Raw genomic sequence first — 22,440 nt, 5'->3', positions numbered from 1 at the left:
AGGCCCTTGGACCAGATTACAGCATGTTCTCTGATGGCAAGCAGGCCTCCCACCTCAGCCTGTTCTTCATAGCATTCCCTTCTTCAGATCTGTCTCTCTCTATAGGACATGAACCTCTCTACCTCCCATACTCCACCACATATTTGCTCATCAATCCAGCTGATGGGTTTTTTAATGGTGCCAAACAGACCCACTAATGCTCTGAGTGTGTGTGTGTTCATCTCACCACATAAGCATTTTCTAACCTCAGCATTTGACCTTTTAGTCATGTATGACAAACCTGTGCAATAGCCCTTATCCTTCTGGGAAAACTTTCACTAGACTAGTAGTAAGTTTGGATATGTGAGCCCCAAAGTGCTCCCATATTCTTTACCACTTCATCTGGATTAGGTTCCTTTCTTCCTCTCTCACTTCATTTCTGTCTCCCTCCTTCGTTATTTATTTCCATCATCATCTTCCCATCCTCCCTTCAGACTCTCTTCAAATAAAGCAGAAGCTTAACTACAGGGGATTGGTGTGTCAAAATCCTGTATTGTCCTTCAGCAAGTTCATATTTTCTCATATCTCTAAGTTGCCAATAGAAAACCTGATTTCCCACAGCCCTATTGCCTTCATAAGTTCACAGTATTGTTGCCAATAGATAATAAAGTACAAAGTAGACTCTTAGTGTCTGTGGCTTCAGATGTTTGGAGGATGAGACAGTACGATTAGATAAGCCCAGGGCAAGATAACAAGACCCACATCTCAGAAATAAAACAAAAACATAACCTCAGGAACTTACAAATAGTAACACATTATGGTTTTGTAGATTGAGAAATTCAGGGTCCAGATAGTCACAGATTTGCTGTGTGGTGAGAAACAGGTCTCTGGCTGGAGATCTCCAGGATTACATCTGTGGCATCTCCTGGTAGGATGTGTAAACAGTGGCATTCCAAGGACATTAGGTCCCTGCTGACTTGAACTGGGGTCAGTTCTCTCCTGTTAGTGAGATGACCCTGCAGGTTGTTTCCATTCTATATGTAGAGCATTTATTGATGTTCCTACTGCTAGCTTGCCTCTGCTTTTCAGTTCTGTACATACACACTAGACTTCCAACAGGGAGTCAGAATATGTTTTAGACTTTCAATAATTATTTCATTTTTAGGAGCTTGAATATGGATTGTTTTTAACGGGGCTAGGGATTGATTTTAGGGCTTGTGCATGTTAAGTAAGTGCTCTACCTGTGAACTATACCCTCAGATTACTGTGGATTGTTTACATGCAATCAATCTTTTTTAGATGTATTGTTTAGTAAGTCTGAGAAAATTCTCGAGGCACACAACTGTCACCACATCAGATTCAGAACAGCCCTCAGTCCCCAACCAAAGGCTTTCCTTGGACTCCTTTGCTTTCATTGAATACCTCTGACCCTGCTTCAAAGCAGCCAAAACATTATTTTGCTTGCTTGGGGCTTGTCTCCAATCCAATATAACTAGAATGTTTTGTGACTGGCTGTTTCATTTTCTATAATTTTTTCCTTGTATTGGGGGATGCCATTCAAGTGTACAAATAACACATTCCATCCACTTACCCAATCTATGCCAGCTGTTTAACGTGCTTATTTGCTCTTCTCTTTTTGAGACGGGGTCTCTCAGTTGCCCATGTTATTTCCAAACTCATGATCTCATTGCCTTAGCTTCCTGACTGGTTCAATTATAGGCATGAGCCTCCAATTCTGAATTTTGGTTTTAATAAAGCTGTATGGATATTCTCACACATGATTTCATGTGACCACATGTATTCAGTTTTTGAATTTGCAAGCTAAAGCAGAATTGCTAAGTCATGAGGCACATGCATTAAACATTTAAAGAAGTTGTAAGGCTATGGCTATAGCACAATGGTGGAAGGCTTGCCCTGTATCTACCAGGCCCTGGGTGTGATGCCCAGCACCATAGAAAATAAAATAAATGGAGATCATATGACATAGCTTGCAATCTTAGCTACTCAGGTTGAGGTCATGGATCCCAAGTTAAGAGCTGCTTGAGCTATAGATCAATCCAGGAAAGGCTAGGACATTTAACTATGGTCTATCTCAGCCTAATAAGCACAAAAAAATGCTAAAAATATAATTTGACTTATTAAAAGGGGAGGGAGAGGAGGAGAAAAAGAGGAAGAAAGGGGAGGAGAAGGAAGAGGAGTAGGAGGAGGAGGAAGATTGAGGAGGAGGAGGAGGAGGAGGGGGCAGGAAGAGAGGAGGAGGAGGAGGAGGAGGAGGAGGAGGAGGAGGAGGAGGAGGAGGAGGAGAAGAAGAAGAAGAAGAAGAAGAAGAAGAAGAAGAAGAAGAAGAAGAAATAATGAAGTTGGAGGGAGAATTGGAGGGTCTTGGGAATGATGGATGTGGGAATGAATATAATACATTTATTCCTATACGAACCTACAAAAGAATTAAAAAAAAGCCCAGTGTTCTTGGAATGCACCTCAGTGGTAGAGCACTTATCTAGTAAATATAAGACCCTAGATTCAATTCTCTGTGCCCTCTTTAGAAGCTTTGGGGAAACTGTCTACATTGGAGCTGGTTGGGTGTCCAATTTCCACTTCCATCTCTTACCAACCACCAAGTTTTCTCATATCTACCAATGACTTGTATACAAATAATACATCTGAAGAGCCACAGCCCAGTTGTTCTCATCAGTTCAAGCTATCTGGTTTTTTGTGTCAATACCATGCTGTTTTTTTTATTATTATAACTTTGTAGTACAACTTGAAATTGGGCATGGTGAGACCTCCAGCAATTCTTTTTTAGGTATTTTTAACAAAATTTCTTTCCCCATCCCTCCCCTTCTCCTGCCTCCCACTTCCCTCCCATTTCACCCACCTTCCACTCCTCAGAGGGGGTAAGGCCTTGAACCCATTACCAGGGGCTCCACAAGCAGATCAAGCTACACCACTGTCACTCACATTTAGAAGCTGGAAGTTATGAAGAATTTTGGTGGGAGTTTCATTAAATCTGTAGATTCCTTTTTATAGGGTGGTCATTTTTACTATGTTAATATTACTGATCCATGACCATAGATGAACTTTCTCGTGACCCACCTGCGGGAGAGAATGAAAGGGACGGTAAGACACAAAGGAAGACAGCAAGACAGGGTTCTGATAAAGCTGCAAATTTTATTCTCCTCAGCAAGGCTTATATAGCATGGGAGGGAGAGGGGGCAGGAAGGATGGAAGGGGTGCATGATGTGCCGGACGTGCAGCTGAGGGGAGATGTGCAGGTGAAGGAGGACGTGCAAGTCGTGAGGCTGCAGGATGTTGTGCTAGGTGATAAGGTCACTGGTCAGGGCCCATTGTTCTCTTGCTATGCTACCTGACCTACCTGAACGAGGAATGTTCTTTATCTTTGAGGGCATCTGGTTTAGTGCCTGTGGCTTGTTCTCTGGCCTAGCTAGTACTTTTCCATGGTTCATGTTTGGTCCCTGACATACTCTTCAATTTTTTCTTCAGTGACTTGAAGTTTTTATCATAAAGTTCCTATACGAACCTACATAAGAATTAAAAAAAAAAACCAATGTTCTTGGAATGGGGCTCAGTGGTAGAGCACTTATCTGGCAATTATAAGACCCTAGATTCAATTCTCTGTCCCCTCTTTAGAAGCTTTGGGGAAACTGTCTACATTGGAGCTGGTTGGGTGTCAACCTTCCACTTCCATCTCTTACCAACCACCAAGTTTTCTCATATCTACCAATGACTTGTATACAAATAATACATCTGAAGAGCCACAGCCCAGCTGTTCTCATCAGTTCAAGCTATCTGTTTTTTTGTGCCAATACCGTGCTGTTTATTATTATTATAACTTTGTAGTACAACTTGAAATTGGGCATGGTGATACCTCCAGCAATTCTTTTTTAGGTATTTTTAACAAAATTTGTTAACCCTTCCCTCCCCTTCTCCTGCCTCCCACTTCCCTCCCATTTCACCCACCTTCCACTCCTCAGAGGGGGTAAGGCCTTGAACCCATTACCAGGGACTCCACAAGTAGATCAAGCTACACCACTGTCACTCACATTTAGAGGCCTAGTTTGATCCCATGCAAGTTCCCCAACTGCCAGCCCAGGGTCTATTAGTGAGTTCCCATCATCAGTTCTTTTATAATTTAAGATTGTTTTAGATATCCTGTGGTTTTTGTGTTTCCATATGAAGCTGGAAGTTATGAAGAATTTTGGTGGGAATTGCATTAAATCTGTAGATTCCTTTTTATAGGGTGGTCATTTTTACTATATTAATCTTACTGATCCATGACCATAGAAGAGCTTTCTGATATACTCTACAATTTTTTCTTCAGTGACTTGAAGTTTTTATCATAAAGTCATACAGTCTTTCACTTGCTTAAAGTTACCTCAAGATATTTTATATTATTTGAAGCTATTTTGAAAGATATTTCCCTGTTCTCTTCTCAATTCATTTGTCCTTTGTATTTAGGATAGTGTCTGATTTTTGTGAGTTAATTTTGTGTCGCTACCTTGCTGAAAGTATTTATCAGCTCTAAGAGTTTCCTGGTGGAATTTTGTGGGTTACTTATGCATGATATCTTATCACCTATAAATAAAGTTACTTTTACTTCTTCCTTTCCAATTTGTACTCCTTTGATCTCCTTCAATTGTCTTATTGCTCTTGCTAAGAATTCAAGCACTAAATTGAATAGGCATGGAGAGAGTGGACAACCTCATCTTGTTCATGATTTTAGGGGAATTGTTTTCAGTTTCTCTCCATTTAAATTAGTGTTGGCTATGGTCTTGCTGTAAACTGTTTTTATTATGAATACTAATCTCTTCAGGACTTATATCATGAAGGAGTATTGGATTTTGTTAAAGGCCTTTTCTGCACATAATGAAATGATCATGTGGTTTTTGTCTTTCAGTTTGTTTATGCATTGGATTACATTTATCAATTTACCTATGTTGAACCACCCCTGCATCTCTTGGATGAAGCATGCTTGATCATGATAGATGACTTTTTGATGTGTTCTTGGATTCAGTTTGCAAGTATTTTATTGAGTATTTTTGCATCCATGTTTATGACAAAAAATGTGTTTGGGTATTGAAGTAACTGTGACTTTGTAAAATGAATTGGACAATGTTTCTTCTGTTTTTATTTTGTGGAACAAATTGAAGAGTATTGGCTTTAACCCTTCTTTGAAAGTCTGGCTGAATGCTGCACTAAAACCATGTGATCCTGGACTTCTTTTAGTTGGGAGACTTTTAGTGACTGCTTCTAATTCACTAGGGGTTATAGGTCTGTTCACATTGCTTATCTGGTCTTGATTTAACTTTGTTAAATGGTGTGTATTGAGGAAATTATCCATTTCATTTAGTTTTTCCAACTTTGTGGGGCACAAAGTTTTAAATCATGTTCTTATGATTCTCTGGATTTCTTTGGTGTCTGTTGTTATGTCCCTCTTTCCACTTCCAGTTTTATTAATTTGGATCTTCTCCCTCTGACTTTTAGTTTTTGGATAAGCGTTTGTCAATCTTACTGATTTTCTCAGTAACTAACACTTGGTTTAGTTGATTCTTTGTAATTTTCTCCTAATTATTGACTTCATCCCTGTGTTTGATTACTTACTGCCATCTACTTCTTTGAATATGATTTTTTTCTAGAGCTTTCAAGTGTGCTGCTGAGTTACTAGTGTGAGGTCTCCCCAACTTTTGTACGTAGGAACTTAGTGCCATGTAGTTGTCTTCATTGTATCCAATAAATTTGAGTATGTTGTGTAGCATTTATATTCAATTTTAAAAGGTGTATAATTTTTTTCTAAATTCTGTCTTGGTCCATTTTTATTCAGTAGAGTACTGTTTGGTTTTCATGGTTTTCTGTTATTACCATTGGTTTTGTTATCTAGCTTTAATCCATGGTGGTCAGATAGAATTCAGGATGTTACTTCAGTTTTCTATTTGTTGAAACTTTCTTTGTGTCCAAGTGTGTGGTCAATTTTGGAGAAAGTCATGAGGTGTTAAGAAGAACGTATATTCTTTATGTTCGGGTGAAATGTTTGTAAATATCTGCTAGGTCTATTTGGTTTATAACATCATTTAGCTCCAACATTTCTCTTTTTAGTTTTTGTCTATTTGATCTATTCATTGTCCAGAATAGGGATTGAAGTCTCCCACTAAGAGTGTGTGTGGGTCAATATATGATTTCATCTGTAGTAGTATTTCTTTTACCAACTTCTGTGCCCGTGTGTTTAGGGCATAGATGTTAAGAATTGAAATATTCTCCTGGTGAATTTTTCCTTTGATGAGTGTGTAGCGTCCTTATCAATTTTTCTGACTCTTTTTATTTGAAGTTTATTTGGTCAGTTATGAAAATGACTATACCAGTTTTCTACTCAGGTCCATTTCCTTGGAATATCTTTTCCCAACCCTTTATTTGAAGGTAATGTCTAGTCTTGATATTAATGTGCATTTCTTGGATGCAGGAGAAGAATGGATCCTGTTTTCCTATTCATTCCATTAGTCTGTGTCTTTTTATTAGGGAACTGAGACCGTTGATGTTGAGAGATAGCAATGACCAATGATTGTTGATTTTTGTTATTTTGTTGTTGCTGGTGGTGGTGGTATTGTATGTGTGTATGTGTGCCATGTGCATGAGCCCATGTGTGCATCTCTTTGCTGGCCTATTATTTGACTTTGCTCGTCTATTTATTTCCTTGATTATTTAATCTCTGTTTTCTTGAATGGAGTTAACCTCTTTAGGTTGGAGTTTTTCTTCCAGTATCTTCTGTAGGGCTGGATATGTAGATAGATACTGTTTAAATTTGGTTTTATCATGTCATGTCTGATTTTCTCCATCTATCGTAATTGAAAGTTTTTCTGGGTATAATAGTGTGGGATGATATTTGTGGTCTCGTAGACTCTACAGCACTTCTGCCTAGGCACTTCTGGCTTTTAGAGTCTCCATTGAGAAGTCAGATATAATTCTGAAAGTCTTGCTTTATATGTTACTTGGTCATTTTCTCTTTCACATTTTAATATTATCTCTTTGTTCTATATATTCAGTGCTTTTAATACTGTGTGCTGAGGGGAACGTCTTTTCTGGTCCAGTCTATTTGATGGTTTGTATGCTTCTTGGACCTTGATAGGCACTGTCTTCTTTAGGTTAGGAAAATTTTTGTCTATGATTTTGTTGAAAATATTTCCTGTGCCTTTGACCTGGGTATCTTTTCTTTCTTCTCTTCATATTATTTGTACATTTAGTCTCTTTATAGTATCCCAGATTTTCTACATGTTTTGTGCCAGATTTCTTTAAATTTATCCTTTTGTTTAATGATGTATCCATTTTCTCTACCATGTCTTCAATGCCTGAGATTCTCTCTTCATCCTCTTGCATTCTACTGGTAAAGCTTGACTGTGGATCCTCTTTGCATTCCTATATTTTCTATTTCAGATTTTTCTCAGTTTGAGTTTTCTTTTTCAATTTTATTTCCATTTTCAGGTCTTGAAATCTTTTCTTCATTTCCTCCCACTGTTTGTTTGTGTTTCTATAGGTTTCTTTTTTAAAAAACATAATTTATTGCTTCTTTGGTAATTTCACATCATGTACCCCAATTCCACTCATCTCCCATTCACCAATATCTGCCCCTCACACTCATAGTGTCCCTCCAAAATAAAAAATTAAAAATTAAAATCAAACCAAACCAAGCAATCAACCAAAAGAAACAAACAAAACCCCCAACAACAACAAAGAACTCTTTGCTCCTCCATCTTTCCTGCCTCTCCAACACTTCTTTCTTTGCCTTAATGACAAGGGAGCTGGGGTCTGTCACTTGTAAATGTTCATTGCAATGAGTCATTGTTCTAGTTCAAGGCCTCTAGTTTCTGGTACAACATCATCACTGGGCCCTCACTGAAACTCTTTGCAGATATCCATCCTGTAGCCACCCTAAGTCATGGTGATGCTGCGGGTTGTTCAACAGAACCTAATGGTGAAATTATTAAGGCCACTCCACATAGTTAAAAGGAGATTTATTTAATGGCGTAACTTACAAATTAAACATAGGTAGGTAACGGGGTCTGGGGAAGGTGTATCACAGTCCAGCAGTGTTCTCTGGAGCTCTGCTTGGTCCACCTCCACTGTTCAGGGTCCCGGAACAGAGAAAGCGCTGGCCCATCCAGATCTTGGGTCTCCAGGCTCCTCCCTTGTCCCCGCTTTGTAGGTGTGACAATTGCCAAAGTCTCAATAGGGATTGGAACTTCCAGATCAAAGCTGGAATGGCTACCAACTACATCTCCCCATTTTTATCTAAATAAGAAGGTTCTAACCTAATACAAGACTATATACAAAGGAATGGTTATCAAATATTTTCCAGGTATAATGAGGGATAATGATCTAGATAAGATGAACTACAACCAATTCCAACCTAATCAAGCAAGAAACACATACTAAAATCCAGAGAAGTATAGAGCATAGGTAAATGGCATGTTACAAAAATCATTCCAAAAGGTGTCCTATTCTAAAGAACCTGAATATAATACTTAATATGTTTTATCTAAGATTATATATATATATACACACACACACACTAAGTTGTAACTATAACTGCTAGTCTTCATCCCATCAAAGACCTGAGAAGGAATATAATGGTACCTGAGAAATGGTAGATGGATGCAAGCAACTTTTGGGAATGTTGCAAGAGTAGACCAAGACAGCTGGCAGCCTGGACAGTCACCTAATGTTTCTCAGCATTGGGTGCATTCAAATTGGCTACAGGCCTAGAGTATCTGACAGACCATTTTCAGAAGCAGGAATTCTGAAAGACCATCTTATCCTGTCTTGGCAGAGTACAGTGGTCTCTTTCCTTGTGTCCTGCTTGTCCAGAAAGGACAACATTGCATTTGTACTGTCAGCCATCGAGGCAGGGGCTGTTCTTTGCCCAATAGGCCATTTTGTGCCAAGAAGACAAACTTCCAAATGGAAATGTCTTAGAACCCCAACATTCTCTTGGGATCAAATTAGTGCAGTCAGGAGCAATTGTGTCTCATGTCAACAGAATTCTAGGTTATTTAAATGCCATATTCTCTAGGTCTATGAAGTGTTTGAAGATTACCTGTCCATCTGACCTATGTATCTGTAAATCTGGATAACCTAACTAATGTAACTATAGAGATGACAAGCATAGGTGACTATAAATCTATAAGTTTTATCTACCGAAATAACCTAAGGACTAAGGCTTCATGTAAACAAGGTAAACAGTGTATAAGCAAATGTATAGTAAAGAACGATGACTTCAAAATTGTGACAATACACAAGATATTTATAACAGAGGTAGGAATATATAGTGCAATATGCAATATGACAATAATCTTAAATATATATCAATATACTGTATATCCTAAACAGAACTAGAACATACATAAAGTATGACAGATATAAATTTACATTTGTATCAATATACAAATATTTTAAATAAGAGTAGAAATATATGTATATTATAACAAATATAGTTCTGTATTTGTATTAATATACAAATTATCTTAAACAGGAATATAAAAATAGTTTACATTTGTATCAACATATAAGAATCCATAACAGTGCAAATTACAGTGCAAATTTTCTAAGGCTGCTATTTTACTAAATTTGTTTACTAGTATATACAATAATCTACCATAGTATCTTATACCTATACCTATCTATGCCATTTCTTTTCCCTTTTTTTTTAGAATACTGAGTCTAATATTTTCTTCCACCCCCAACCCTATAACCATCATCCATAACCCTGAGAAGTATGAAACCTAAGGGAGAAGGGTCGTCGTTTTCTTAGAATTGCTTCCTGCTGTTTAGGGGGTGATGTTATCTCTGTTGGGTACTGTGAGAAAGCTCAGATAGTTAAATCTCAGTTAGACTAACTGTAGGTTCTGCAGCAAGTCTTAAAGTAATGGGTAAGATTGTCTGAAATTCTGGCAAGAAGTGTAGTATGATGATGATTACCATGACATCATTCTGGATTGGGTAGAGCTGTTGTTGTTGGGGCCCCATCTTCCTTCTGGAGACTTCCGAGATTGCTATTGGAAAAACTTATTTGTTATCAAAATGGAAGGTTTAGATTTAAAGAGGACATTGGCATGTAAGAAAGGATTCTGAGAAATCAAGAGTAAGCATGGAGAGAATTAGAATCTAGAAGACAATGGTCCCTTTTTATTGGTTTCCTTCTGTCCCACACCAGAGGGCTCTTATGATACGGGACTGAAGAATCTCTCAAACTTTTCTTTTAGCAATATGCTTGGGTTTAGAGAAGGAGTGAGCCAATTCCATCTCCAAAGCCAGCTTGGCTTACAATTGAACTGGAACCACAACTTTACTAGAATGATAGAGAGATAGATGTTAGACAGTGAGATTTTACCGTGTGTAGATTGGTACCAATAGATTCTTTCTTTCTGCTGTAAACATCCGGATATCCAAGGCCATATGATTTTTTTTTTTGATTTTTCAAGACAGGGTTTCACCTTATGATTTTTGGAAGATGGGTATTTCCATTATCCTGGAAAGACAAAAACAGAACCCTGCTCCAACCTTTGATTGTTAAATTTTTCTTACAACTTGTAGAGATGTCACATTGGTGGATGATCTTTTACTTCTCCTCATCAAGGGGTTTTTCCTGTTCAAATTGAATTTTTATTAATTTTGTTGGTATCCATAGCTTTTATTATCCTGCAGAAACAAAGGCAAAACCCCTTCCCCAACATAGAACATATCCAGGTTTCCATTCTGAGGTCAGCACATCCTTGAAATAAACCGGTTGGTTTAGCTCAGGAGTTTTGTCTCTTGTCCAATGTCTCTCTGCAGCTATTGTTCCTTTCTCATCAGCATTGAGAAAATTCAAGGTTAATAAAGCACTGTGCAATCTATTTCTAGGAGTCATTGTTACCTGTTGCTGTTTATTTAGCATATCCTTTAAAGTTCGATTGGATCTTTCTATGACTGCTTGGCCTGTGGGATTGTGTGGTATACCTGTAACATGCTTTATATTGTAATAAACAAAGAATTGTCTAATTTTATTGGAGACATATGTTGGGGCATTGTCTGTCTTAATTTGTACAGGTATTCCCATGATGGCCATAACTTCTAATAGGTGTGTAATCACAGAATCAGCCTTTTCAGAACTCATAGGAGTTGCCCATTGAAATCCTGAATAGGTGTCAATGGTATGTTGTACATACTTTTATCTTCCAAATTCTGCAAAATGAAACACATCCATCTGCCAAATTTCATTTCTTTGTATACCTTTTGGATTTCTCCCTGCGGGTAATGGAGTTTGGTTATAGATGGAACAAGTAGGACTTTTTTTCACAATATCCTTAGCCTGTTGCCAAGTGATAGAGAAATCCTTCTTCAAACCTTTGCTATTTACTTGGTATTTCTTATGAAATTCCAAGGCTTCTAGCACATTACCTATTAGTAACTGATCAATCTCATCATTACCTTGTGCTGGAGGTCCTGGCAGACCTGTATGGGATCTGATATGTGATATATATATATATATATATATATATATATATATATATATATGATGTTCCCTTTTTCTGATGATTTTCTGAAATTGTATGAATAATGAAGTTAATTCTGTATTATCAGGAATAAATTCAGCAGTTTCAATATGTAAAACAACTCTCTCTGCATATTGAGAGTCAGTGACTATATTGAGGGGTTCTGTGAAGTCCATCAGTACCATAAGAATGGCATATAGTTCTGCCTTTTGTACAGAGCTGTATGGACTTTGTACCACTTTACTTAAGTCTCCTGATTTATATCCTGCTTTCCCTGATTTATTTGCATCAATATGGAATGTAAGGACTCCAGAAATTGGCTTTTGTTGTACAATGTGAGGAAGGACCCATTCAGTCTTCTTTATGAATTCTATTCTCTTGCTTTTGGGATAGTGGTTGTTAATCTTTCCCAAAAAGTTACTGCAGGCTCTCTGTCAGTATTCATTATTTTTCCATAGTGATGAAATTTCCTCATTAGTTAAAGGTACTACAATTTCTGCTGGGTCCATTCCTGTCAACTGGCGAAGTCTTAATTTACCTTTTTGAATCAAATCAGAGATCTTTTCTATATAAGTCTTTAATTTCTTATTTGGTTTACGTGGTAGAAATATCCATTCCAATATATCATCTTCCCTCTGCATCAAAATTCCTGTTGGGGAATGTCTGGAGGGGAATATGACAAGAATGCATTTAAGTTCTGGATCCACACGATCCACATGTGCTTCTCGAATTGTCTTTATTACTAGAGCCAATTCCTTCTCAACTTCAGCTGATAATTCTCTTGGACTATTTAATTCTTTGTCCCCTTCTAGAGTATTAGCCAAATTTTGTAGTCCATCTTTGGGTATTCCCATGATACCCAGTAATTTGGAAATGCTTCCTAAAAACTTTTGAAAATCATTAAGAGTCTTCAATCGATCTCTCTTTAGTTGTACCTTTTGGGGTCTAATGTTTTGTAGCTCTGTCTTATATCCTAAGTAATTAATAGAATCTCCTCTTTGTATTTTTTCAGGAGCAATTTGCAGTCCCCAGCAAGGCAAAACTTTTTTTACTTCTTCAAACATGCATTCTAATGTATCTAACTTTGGATCAGCTAATAGGATATCATCCATATACTGATAAATTATGGATTGTGGAAACTTTACACGAATTATCTCCAATAGTTTCTGTACAAAGTATTGGCACAAAGTAGGGCTATTTAACATTCCCTGTGGGAGGACCTTCCATTGATATCTCTTGACTGGCTGAGAATATTATAATTAGGTACTGTGAAGACAAATTTTTCTCTATCATTTTCTTGTAAGAATATGGTAAAGAAACAGTCTTTTAAGTCAATAACTATTATAGGCCATTCTTTGGGTAGCAGAGAGGGCAAGGGCATCCCAGTCTGTAGGAAGCCCATTGGCTGAATTACTTTATTAATAGCTCTCAGATCTGTCAGCCTTTTCCAATTACCAGACTTTTTTTTTTAATAACAAATATAGGAGAATTCCAAGGGCTGGTAGATTCTTCAATGTGTTGAGCATTTAACTGCTCTTGAACCAGCTGTTCTAAAGCTTGTAGCTTCTCTTTTGTCAAAGGCCATTGTCCAACCCAGGCAGGTTTATTAGTTAGCCATTTTAAAGGTAAGGCAGTTGGTACTTCTGAGAGTTCAACAACAGTCGTTGTTGGTTGGTGACTGATTTTTATAGCATGTCATGATATTATTCCTAGAAACATGCATTGGTCTGTATTCCTTTTCTGAAAGTGTAGGAATTTAAATCTGGATATTCCACTGTTGTAACAGATCTCAGCCCCAAAGATTTACCGCTACATTTGCTACATATGGCTTCAGCCTTCCTCTCTGTCCTTCTGACCCTATGCATTCAACCCATCTTGAACTCTGTTTTATCTGAGATAGGGTGCCAATCCCTAAAATTTGGACATCTACCTCTTGAAGAGGCCAATTCGGATGCCATGATTTTGGTGTAATTATAGTCACATCTGCACCTATGTCTACCAGGCCCTCCAGAACTAGGCCATTAATTCGAATTCTAAGCTTTGGTCTTTGTTCATTTATGGAAGTCTACCAAAATGTTTCATAGTGTTCTTTGTAAACTGTGATACATCTGTCAAAGCTGTTTTATCATCCATTGCAGTATCAGTTTTTACATTAGGCATTGGTTTATTCAGTCGTCCTGGAGAGGAATTTCTTCCACAGTGGCTGGGAATATTCATACTACGTTTGATTTGGGGGCCTGCAAGAGACCCCCTGAGGCATTTCCCGCCAGTAAAGGGTTGCCTTGTATATCTATTTTTGATCTGCACTCACCGGTCCAATGTCGGCCTTTGCCACATCTTCTACATAATCCAGGAGGTGGTTGGGGTCTCCTGTTTAGGCTATTCTTAGAAGGAGTATTACTTCTAGGAGTACCCCATGTACAGGTTTTACTTATATGACCTAGTGTACCACATTTAAAACATTTGGTACTACGGGGCCTTCTTTCACCTCTGGGATTTGTCTCTCCTATCCAAGCCTCATTACTGTAGTTAAGAGACTCAACACCATTAGTATATTGAATCCATTCTTCCAAAGGAGCTGATCTGATCTTTATTGGCATAAGTATTCTTCTGCATTCTGCATTAGCATTGTCAAACACCAAGGACTAAGTTAATACTTTTCTTAATTCTTTATCTGACACAGCTCTTATTATAGCTGTGTTCAGGCTTTGTAAAAAATCAGTGAAGGGTTCATGCAGTCCCTGAAATATCTTTGTGTATACCTCAGTTGGTATTCCAGGTTCTGGAATTTTTTCCCAAGCATTTAGAGCTGCTGTACACCATAGGGATATTGTATGCTCATCATAAGTGGCTTGTATATTCCTGTCAGCGAAACATCCCTCACCAAGTGTTTGATCTTGGGAGATCACAAAACCTCTGATTTTACCTTGTTGTTCTAAATTTTTTGCCTCTTCTCTCAACCAGCTTTTCCACTGTAACTGCTGGATGTATTCTAGAACAGCTGAAATTAACTGATGCCAGTCATCTGGAATGATTCTATGTGAGGTAGACCACGAATTTAACATCTGTTTTATGTATGTGGAGTGTGTCCCATATGTAACTACTGCTTCCTTTATATTTTTAAAGTCCCTTGTTGAAATTGGTTGTAATGTATATGTCATATATGGCTCGGGGTGTGTGTCATCTGCTGGCTTCTCATGGGTGAGAACAGGATAAGCCATTGTATGAGAGCCATTTGGAGATGTTACAACCTCTATGGTCTTGCCATTCTGCTTTTAGGTTCCTTGTCATGTTTATTGAGAGTTTCCTCCAGGGCTTGCAAACGAGCACCTAGGGTCTCTTCTAGGGAGTAAACCTCCTCTCTTGCAAGGGATTCCAGATTTCTCATGGAATTATGGAAGTTTTTATGTTCTTCTGAAATACATGATTCCATGGACCTTATCTTATCAATTAACGGTAATCTTTCTTCCTTATATACTGTCTGAGTAGCCACAACTTCACTCTGGAGAGTTAGTGTTCTATCCATTAAATATTCATATTTATTATCAATAAAATCAATTTTGGGTACAAGCCTGCTTTGTAAATCCTGATTAGCAGATTCTAGAGAAAGAACCTTTTTCTGTAAGCCTTCATTGCTATTTTTGAAAGCCTGTAAATCCTGGTTAGCAGATTCCAGAGAGAGACTCTTTTTTTGTAAGTTTTCATTGCTATCTTTTAAAGCAGATTCCAGAAAGAGAATCTTTTTCTGTAATCCTTCATTGCTATGTATTAAAGCCTGTATCAGTCCCAATAATGACTCATTTTTGTTCTTGTTATTAAACCAGTGTTTGAACACTGTGTGAATTATTACGATGAATGCCAAATTGGTACAGATATGCCTTAGGAAGGTCGTATATTTCCAGGAAGATGTCATTCATCATACAGGCAAAAAGGTTTTTAAATTCTTGTGGGGTAATGTTGTCGGCCATATTACAAGAATTACTCAAAATTTGTTAGTCAATTTTAAGATATAAAATTATCAAGTACTTTTACTTGAAATAAGACACTCCTTTGCCTATATTACCTTTCTGCAGTTCTGGGGGTGTAGTAGGACTTTTCAGTCAGAAGGTGGCATTGGTACAACTCCAAAGCAGGGCCTGCTGGTGACCTTGGCTGACCACAACTAAAGGCAGGAATCCAGATGGCTGAGCCTGGAGCCGACACTCTGGGAGCAGGGGAATAACTCACCCACAGCAGTTTTTCACTTAGTCTGGGGGCTAAGCTAGGGAACTGAGACCCTAGTTCATTCCTAGAATAGAACTGGAATGGAACCATTTAGGTGTTCCTTGGTTATATGGAACTTTGCAGGTGGGTTTAGGTACCTGCCAGCCGGGAAGGAGGCTGAGGGTGGGAGCCACCAGGCCTTTAGAATTTGCCCCACGTGAGTGCCAGATATTGGTGAAATTATTAAGGCCACTCCACATAGTTAAAAGGAGATTTATTTAATGGTGTAACTTACAAAGTAAGGGATAGGTAGGTCGTGGGGTCTGGGGAAGGTGTATCGCCGTCCAGTGGTGTTCTCTGGAGCTCTGCTTGGTCCACCTCCACCGTTCAGGGTCCCTGAACAGAGAGAGTGCTGGCCCATCCAGATCTCAGGTCACCAGGCTCCTCCCTTGGCCCCACCTTGTAGATGTGACAGTTGCTGAAGTCTCAATGGGGATTGGAACTTCCAGATCAAAGTTGAAATGGCTACCTACTACAAGAACCAGTCTCTTCACATACACCAACAGGACATAATTGGGGTAAATGTTAGGGTGGGCCAGCACAAGGCACGGGATGTGGGCCTGGGTGGCAGCTGCGATGGTCAGTGCAGGCCACTGGGACCACCCCCCTCAGGTAAGGCATCAAGCCAGCTCTTTCACACTCATGCCATCAGGGCCAGTGCTCTCATACCCATGGTGAGGGGTGGGGCCATCTCTCTGAATGTGAGAGACAAGCTCTCCTGTGAAGGCTGGGGCCAGCTCTCTTGCTGCAGTGTCCATTGAGGGGCAGGGGCAGCTTTCCTAGGGCCAGTGAAGGGCAGGGATGGCTCAGCAGGGCCCTCTGATTTCATCATGCATAGTTCCTTTGGCCTGCTATGGTAACATGGGACACAGACATCAACACATACGCTGACTGCAGTAGGGCCATGGACACAGACATGACCCTCAGCTGCATCTCTGGCCTGGGCATCACTGTGGCAGGATCTGTTTAGTTAGCCCCCCAGAAATAGGGGCAGTGAATGAGGAGTGGCCACAGCAGAAGATCTATTACAGTGCTGGGGATTGCACTGGGGGACTGGACTTGGAGGAATGGAGGGAGAGCTGAAGATCTGTAAAAAGCCTACTTACTTCCCCAGTCCCAGTGACCTGTGGGTTCCCAGGAAATGCCTGCTGCAGCCGGGGTCTGGGACAAAGCAATAGGTGAGGTTTGGGACTTTAAGAAGGGAAGATCTGTGGGATCCCCTGGAGATGGGTGCAGGGGGAGGAAGGGAGGCTGCAGCAGGTGTTCTGGTGCAGATTTGGGTATGCGGCTGAGGGGATTAGAGTTGGAGGAGCAGAGCAAGACATGAAGATCTATGATTTCCTGGCTAAATTGTGTCTGTGAACTCTCTCTCTCTCTCTCTCTCTCTCTCTCTCTCTCACACACACACACACACACACACACACACACAGATTTGAAAGTCCTCTTCATTGTATGTGTTTACTATGGCTGGCTCTGTCACCAACTAAAGGCCTCTGAATGATGGTGCACTGGGTGACAGAGCATATGGGGACCTTCCTCCAAGTTATGCTACACAGCAGCCCAGGATTAACAGGGCACATCAGAGTTACCATGTAATATAAATAAACTGCTTCCATAATTTTGAACTTGGAGGAACTTCTATTTACCCAGCCACTCCTTATGTAGAAGAGAGAGAGAGAGAGAGAGAGAGAGAGAGAGAGAGAGAGAGAGAGAACATGTTTCCCTAGTAGGGGCTGAAAACACAGAGGGTATTGGATGGAGATACTGAATCTGTAGAACTCTACACTGATTGGAGGAAGCAGTGAAACCATTGCTGTACCATGCCAGTGGGAACACTGCAAACCACTAAAGAGGAAAGTCTACTGCTCTGGGCTGTGGGTACTGTAGACTTGGGAGCTGCACAGAAGGAGCCAAGGTTGGCCAGTCTTCAGATGTCCCTAAAGTCTGAGGTTGCTTACCATTCTGAGCTGTTTTGAAATCTTTACCCTGTACTCTTTGTGTATCCTGGCAGGGTTCCCTAGGATTCTGAAACTCCTGTTCATTGGCCAGTATCCCAGCTTTATCATAGGCTCTGAGAGCCCAGAGAGTTCCATTGTTGGAAACAACAGGGCCTGAAAATGTTTGTCAGGTGGGTATACATGTCTCTAAATGTCTCTGAATTTGAACTCAGTAGGAGCTTGCTACTAGTGTGGGTAAAGAATGTCAGAGGGATGAATAGTATATGGGTACTTTGGGAAACCACAAACACAAAAAAGGAAACATAAAAAAGTGATTTAAATGATATCATAGAACAAATGGAGTTAACAACTACCAACATAATTTTCCACAAATGGAGTTAACAGCTACCTACATAATTTTCCATCCAAATACTACAGAATATACATTTTTTCAGCCTTTCCTGGGACTTTCTATAAAATAGGTCATATATTAAGATATAAAACACATTTTGGATATATTCTGAGGTCTTAGCTAAATGTGGGGAAAGCTGTCTTTGTAGCTGTGATACAGTTATTTTCCTATGTTAGTCTGAGAATGAAAAATATCCTGGTATTATTTCTATTCATCAGAATAATACAGCATAAGTAGAAATCATCTTCCTGACCATCCACAGCTATATGTGTGCCCAAAGATGGAATATTTTCATGAGATAAACACACAAGCAGTGGAAACATACCCATAGCTATTTTTTTCAGGGAAGAAAAGTAATGACACATGAGAAAAACTACAGATAGAAGCATTTACAGTTGAATCCATGGCCCTTACCACATAGGGCTTACCATCAGAGAGTTATTTGTCTGTTGGGTCAACTCATTGAATACTAGTTGTCACCTGCTGTATACTCTCTCAACCTCCAGCAATAAAAGAAAAGAATGGTTCATAGTTCATGTGTTTCCATTCGTTTGGCTATTTGTCCCTGTGCTTTTTCCAATCTTGGTCTCAACAATTCTCGCTCATACAAACCCTCCTCTTTCTCACCAATTGGACTCCTGGAGCTCCATCTGGGGCCTGGCCATGGATCTCTGCATCCGGTTCCCTCAGTCATTGGATCGTATTTCTAGCATGACAGTGAGGGTGTTTGGCCATCCTATCACCAGAGTAGGTCAGTTCGGTCTGTCTCTCCACCATTGCCAGCAGTCTATTGTGGGGGTATCTTTGTGGATTTCTGTGAACCAATAGCTGAGGAGCCCCCAACTGGATCAGGCCCTCTGGACAAGTGAGACAGTTGATTAGCTTGATCTATTTAGGAGGCATCCAGGCAGTGAGACCGGGTCCTGTAGTCAGTACATGAGTTGGCTCTTTGAAACCTGGGGCTTATACAACGACACTTGGCTCAGCCTAGGAGGAGGGGACTGGACCTGCCTGGACTGAATCTAGCAGGTTGAACTCAATCCTCAGGGGAGTCTTTGCCCTGGAGGAGATGAGAATGGGGGGTGGCCTGGGGGCAAGGGTGGGAAGGGGGAGAACAAGGGAATCCGTGGCTGATATGTAAAATTAAATTAAATTATAAAACAAAAAAAAATGAAACGAATGTTAATTTAATGAATAAATAAAATAAAATTTGTGGGAACCCATGAATCAACAGCTGTGGAGCCTCTAATGGGTCCTGTGCATGGGTAAAACAGTTGTGTAGGTTGGTCTGTTTGAGGGACCCCTAATAGTGGGAATAGAATCTATCCTTGGTGCATGAAATGGCTTATTGTAGCCCATTGCCTATGGTGGGACACCTTGCCCAGCTTTGATGCAGTGGGAGGGGCTTGAACCTGCCTCAGCTGAATGTTTTGGGCTTTGCTGACTTCCCATGGAAGGCCATACCTTTTTGGAGGAGATGGGGGTGGGGTGGGAGGGAAGGCTGGGAGGCAGGAGGCAGGAGGAGGGATGAGGGGAGGATCTGTGGTTAGTATGTTTAATGAATAAAAAAATTCTTAATTAAAAAGACAAAAACAATAACAAAAAATTAAATTAAAAAGAATATATTTGTTGAGTAGGTAAAGGACTATGAACTTGGTCTGTGTAGGAGATGGCCATGAAAGTAAGGCTGTAGGGAGATGGAGTGTGTAGAGGATATGTACTTCAGAGGTGCCAGGTTTGCAGTGTGTTTCAATGAAACAGCTGTGTTTGAGCAAGGAGGGTGATGTGTAGACTTAAAATCATGACTTCAATGGATGAGAGACTCTAAATATGGATTCAGGAAACTGTAAGTCCTGAAAGCAGGGAGCAGTGTGCAGGGTGGTGGGGACATACATGCAGGTCTCTTTTATCCATGTCACCTTTCTCAGAGCTGCATCCCGTTCTCTGATCTTCATGTGTGACATCCTGAACATGCATCTACTAGAAAAGTCCTCCTGATATTTCCATTTTCAGTGTTCTGCAGCCTCCTCTCTACCCTAACACCTGCCCTGGGCTTGTTACTGAAAGAACTGTGAATGGAGTGATGCCAGGTGAAAGGGAAGAGTTGCTGGTGTCCTAGAATTACATTGGAAGCCCAGCTGTACCTTCCACAGAGGCTAAAGGTGAAGCAGGAATGGAAAATGTGGCTTGGCCCTCTCTGCTATCCATTGGCTCTGGTAACCTCTACCTTGTCAGATCAATGACCTATCCCTGTCCCAGTAAACTCTCCACCTACTCCACTTTGGATCCAAATTCCTTTCTGAGCAAGATACCTATATTCTGTTTTCTGTCAACGACAAACAGTGCACTTCACTGTAGCACAGTCAGGCCTAGGAGTCCATCATGTCATTTTACTAACTTCCTAACTGGTTAAATGCTGTGGCCTATGGGCTCTTGCTTCTCTTTCTTCTCATTCAGGGGAGACTCCTAAGGGGACATAGGGAACCTTAGATTAAACTGGTAAGTTCTGCAGAGTCAGGGGCTGAGACTACAGAGAGAGAGTAACTCGTAGACATATCAGAAGAAATTGTAGGAAATGTTTGTCCCCAAATTCCCTTACCAGGGCCTTTGAAATCACTAAGCAGATAAAGGTGCCTGCCTCTGAGCTGGTGGCCAGAGTTCAACCCCAGAACCCACGTTGTGGAAGGAGAGAACTGACTCCAAATGCCCAGACCAAAGCCCACAGGGTAGCCTTCTGCCAAGCAAAGCATCACTATACAGGTGGAGGTCATCCATACTGAGGAACCAGCTCAGTAGTAGGGGATCTGAGTTGTGCTGGACCTGTAGATCAGGGGATAAAGGAGCAGATGGATTTTTTCCCTCAGTGCTTCTGTATGTGTGGCTGCTATTGGACTTGTGGATAATAATGATATAATACATTCATGCTGTCAGAGATCTCTGAGTGTGTCAGCCCCAAGGACAGAACAGTGGCCTGGCAGCCATCAAAAGGTATAAAGTTATTGAAGCATACAGAAATTCCTGGTGCCCCACATTCTTCAGTTGACCTTAGTGGTTCCTGGGTTCACTTCACCATGTACCTACGCTGGGGCCAGGGCAGGTTGGATCCAGAGTGAAAGGCATGTGTGCTCTGGGCCTATCAGCAACTCATAGACCCTTATCAGAAGTTGAGCCAGAATGGCTTCATGCCCAGGGTGTGTGTGCTGCACTTATACTCTCCTAGTGTGAACCTTGTTGACTTCCTCCTAGGCCTCTGCAATCTGATAGTGAAAACTTTGTGACCTCTCCCTGAGCTTCCCTAGTCAGATCCACTGAACTCACCTCACTCGTGATCCCTGCATTGGGGCACCAGGCTCAGGGAGGTCAGGAGGGATCTCCATGCATAAAGATCTGCCTGACTCACTTGTGGCTGCTGTGTGGAATATCCCTTCTATGGATTCCTGGGCTCAGAGTCAGTGACAACTGTAAGAAGGAGGGAGTGTATTCTGACTTCTCTCTCATCCTGGCCTTTGTCATCCATGGGAACATCAGAGTGGTGGAGGCTTAGAGAGAATGCCCAGGAGGATTTTGGTATTTAGCTCAGTAGCCTAGCAAGCACAAGGCCCTGGCTTCGGTCTTCAGCTCCGGACAAAAAAAAAAAAAAAAAAAGAGAAAGCTACAGAACAATATGCAGGGGATTTTATTTGCCAGGCGGTGGTGGCACATACCTTTAATCCCAGCACTCGGGAGGCAGAGGCAGGCGATCTCTATGAGTTCGAGGCCAGCCTGGGCTACAGAGTGAGTTCCATGGATAGGCTCCAAAGCTACACAGAGAAATCCCAACTTGATAAAAACAAAACAAAACAAAACAAAAAAAGGAGAGAATGTCCAGGATTAGTTAGAAGGAATATAATAGCTGCATGTTTTGTGACACACCTATAAACCCAGAACGTGAGAAGCTGAGATAGCAGGCCATCTGGACTACATACAATGCTCTTTCTCAAAAATCAAAATAAATACAAAAAGAAGAAAAAGAAAACATGTGTTCATCTAATGTGATTTTCACCAATGACTCCTGGTCTGGAATATGGCTTTTAACTTCCAGCCCGAAAGAAATGTTGCTCGATTACACAGGGTTTAATTGTGAGGTTTTCTTTGAAGATAAAGCACTGTTGGTATAGGCAGGCTCTAAACAGGACCATTTCCATGGGTTTTGTCTGTTGCAATAACTGTCAGGCATCACAGGCAGGAGCCATCAGTGAGACACATGGAGAGAGATGCTCTGTGGTAAGTCTTGTGTATAGGCAGCAAGTCACAGGGGACAGGATGAGCATTT

The sequence above is a fragment of the Peromyscus eremicus genome, chromosome 5 (genome assembly GCF_949786415.1).
Source record: "Peromyscus eremicus chromosome 5, PerEre_H2_v1, whole genome shotgun sequence".
In the NCBI taxonomy this organism is placed as follows: domain Eukaryota; kingdom Metazoa; phylum Chordata; class Mammalia; order Rodentia; family Cricetidae; genus Peromyscus; species Peromyscus eremicus.
Note: the sequence above shows the minus strand (reverse complement) of the source record.